Raw genomic sequence first — 3854 nt, forward strand, 5'->3', positions numbered from 1 at the left:
TTGCTCTCTGTAGTTTCAGATTCCTGCTCTTAGCTAACAGGAGTGGAACCAAATATGGTCTTCTGCTGTTGTATCCCATCCTTTTTAAGGTTCAACATGTTGTGCATTTAGAGATGCTTTTTTGTTCACCAGTGTTGGAAAGAGTAGTTATTTCAGTTACAGTAGCCTTCCTGTCATCTCAGACCAGTCTGGCCATTCTCCTCTGACTTGTATCATCAACAAGGCATTTCTACCCACAAAACTGCAGCTCACTGGATATTTTTTCTTTTTTGCACCACTCTGTGTAAACTCTAAAAACTGTTGCATGTGACAATCCCAGGAGATTGGCAAATTCTAAGATACTTAAACCAGTCCATCTGGCATCAACAACCATGCCATGGTCAAAGTCACTTAGATTACAACTCTTTTCCATTCTGATGTTTGATCTAAACATTAACTAAAGCTATTGACCCACGTCTGCATGATTTATGCATTGAGCTGTTGCCACATGATTGACTGACTGGATTATTGCATAAATGAACAGGTGTACAGGCGATTCTGATAGATGGCCACTGAGTGTATGTACATGGCTTATAAATTTTAATGGGATGATATGTCTGTCTTCAGTTTCAGACAGCCTAACAGAGATCTCCACTGTACTTAAATCTTTTGGCGGCAAATGAAATCATTACAAATATTTATAAATATTTACATATTTAGTTAACAGCACACAACACCATCACCTCCCAAGTTAATAAGATACTGACCACTCAGAGATGATACTTCAAAATATTTTTTTTCATCATAAAGTTTCCTTCATCAACAAAAAAAAATAAACTGACAGGATCTCTGCGGAATATATATTTGTGATCGCTAACCGATTTGTAGATTTAAGTAAATGTCATGGTGCAGCGGGATTGGCCAGTACCAGCTGTGTGGTGGGTCTGGTATTCAAGTCTTGTTTGGGGTGCCTTGTGATGGCCTGGTGCCCTGTGCAGGGTGTACCCTCTCGCCCTTCAGCCTTGCCCCCTGTGTTGGCGGGATAGGCTCCGGCTTGTCAGGACAAGCAGTGGTCGGTAAATGTCATTGTTTAAATCTGCAATTAAATTGTTAGTTATTGGTATAACCTAAGGATTAATACCACAACAAAATTTTAAGGAATAACTACAGAACCTACACTGAACACATACTTGTATGCCAGTTGTGTTTTGGAAGGTTAGTAGCTCTACGTTTAGCTGACACTTCTCTCCAAAGCAACATTCAGGTGAGAGTTATCACCAGCTTATAATTATTTACCCATTTATACAGCAGGGTAATTTTAACAGCCGAACTTCGGGGTAAGTATGTTGCTTAAGGGTACTGCAGCTAGAGCTGGGGCTCTAACCTGTGGAAGGAAAGGCAGCAACTTTAACCACTACACTACCAGCGGTGACTTCTATAAGATGCTTACTAAAGAGTCAACTGTCACAATGACCGAAAGAAGGAAGCATGTAAGGTAACAACCCAAAAACCTAATCAGCAGCACAACAGCAGGGAGACCTACACAAACCCAGGTACAGTACAGTATGCTGCTACTGAGCTTGTAGCTTAATAGTGAAGTAGCATCCTCGATCGTCATGAAACCATTTTCAGCTTTGGGTCATTTAATTTGCAACATCAGCATCTGACAAAATACCTACCTTGCGTGACAAACAATAGTCCAAGAAATACAGCGCGTAAACACAGCCAGTGGGACAAATTATTGCTTAGCTCCGCAACTAACACTTGCCAATGTGACTGGGAAGTCACACAAACATCCGGTGTGACTTATGTGGCATTATATTTAACCAAATTATGAAGGAGGCTGTATGACAGACAGTGGTAGTGTGGTGGATTCAGATGGTGCCTCCTGTGTGGCAGGTCTAGGGTTCAAGCCCTTCTTGGGGTGCCTTGTGACAGACCGGTGTCCCATCCTGGGTGTGTCCCCCCCACCCTGTGTTGCCAGGCTAGGCTCTAGCTTGCTGTGACCCTGCTTGGGACAAGCAGTTGTTAATGATGGGTAGATCTGTAACAGACTCTCTAAGCTTGCAGGATGTGGAGACCCTTCCTGGCACCTAAACATCACCATGTCCTCAACTCCACTGCCTCCTGTACCTAAGGTTTCACAGAATTGGTGAGAAGTGTTTTCTGTACTGCCTCATTTCACTGTTTTCATACAATTCTGGGGCTGATGTGAAATATATATTAAAAAATTCCATAAGACTGAAAATTTTGAAGAGTACCCCAAGTACCTCCAAGCCAACTGTCACAGACATCTCCAAGAGAGTTGCCTATGAAATTAAAAGGAAGAAGGCCTTTTATCCCTGCACTTATTGCAGTTATTTGTGTGATTAATCTTTTTTCTGAGAAATATCTCAGCACAAATTTTAGTTAATGGCATTGAAACAACTAGAGGATTAATTTCAGAGACTGGTTGTCTACATTTCAATGTTTTTAAGCTCTCCACAGTATTCTGGTTATGACAGGATATGTAACATGAAGCTACATTTTAATGACTGATTTTTTTCATGTTAGTAATAAACCACAAAAAGATTTGTGCAATATTAATGCTACTGTTTTCAGAGCCGTAATAAAGACAGAAAGTTTAATTAGTGAAGATGCTCGTTCCAAGTCATATAACTGGGACAAGGATACAGGGCTGAGCTGTTGAGCTACAGTATCAGTTCCAGAGTGCAAAACAAAATAGATATTAAATGCATGCACGCACGCACATACACACACACACACACACACACAATGTCTGAAACCGCTTGATCCCATGCGGGGTTTCGAGGAGCCAGAGCCCAACCCGGCAACTCAGGGCACAAGGCTGGAGGGGGAGGGGACACACCCAGGAGGGAATGCCAGTCCGTCGTAAGGCACCCCAAGCAGGACTCAAACCCCAGACCCACTGGAGAGCAGGACCTGGTCAAACCCACTGAGCCACCGCACCCCCCCGGATATTAAACAGACTACATGAAATCAACCAGGTGACAACAAATTCTGAATGTAAAAAAATCTATTTCTGTATTTGTGATGTTGTCCAAAGTCACCTTAGAACTTTGTACTTGATTCTGTTTGCCCAGTTAGTGTCTGTTGCAAGTCAGGCCAAGAAAATCTTTCAAATGAATGATGGCAGTCAGGAGAGGCATGGTGGTGCAGTGGGTAACCATGGTGGCTCATAGCTCCTGGGCTGTCGCTTTGAACCTGCTCCCTATGGTTGTGTGAGTTTCATCAAGATGTGTTTCAGGTGAACCGATGACTCTAAAGTGCCCTTGGTGTGCGAGTTAACGAGAATGTCATTGCCCCATGATGGACCGATGTCCCAGTCGGGGTGTATGTGTCCTATACTCCCAGGATAGGCTCCAAACCACCATGATCCTGCACTGGATAAGCAATTGCTGACAAAAGATGAAACAAAGACAGAGTCTCCTTTGTCTGCTAGCGGGACCCTGTTGCCCATCCTCTTTTATTTAGCCCTCTCAATGTTTTCAGACTTTTGCCAGATTTGGACAGGATTTCTAGGTTTGGACCCACTGAGATGAACTTAGTCCTCCTGCTTAGCAGATCATTATCTCTGCACCTATGACCTGGCTGATACAGTCATTATTATCAGAAATCCACATCATACTTTACCGAATCAGAATAAGTACGGGACCAGTTAATATTAAGCGTTGGGCTGAGTATAGGAATGAGTGCGGCACTTAGTGGAAGTTTGTGCGCTCGCAGGCAGGCTGCGCTTAGGCCGAACACCTGCCTGCGTATCTCCCTGCACCTAAGGCAGGATTGAGTGACCCTCAAGCGCGCTCACAGGCTCACGGTCCGTAAATAGGGAGGCGCATGCGCAGTCGCGCTCA

The sequence above is a fragment of the Scleropages formosus genome, chromosome 13 (genome assembly GCF_900964775.1).
Source record: "Scleropages formosus chromosome 13, fSclFor1.1, whole genome shotgun sequence".
NCBI lineage: Eukaryota > Metazoa > Chordata > Actinopteri > Osteoglossiformes > Osteoglossidae > Scleropages > Scleropages formosus.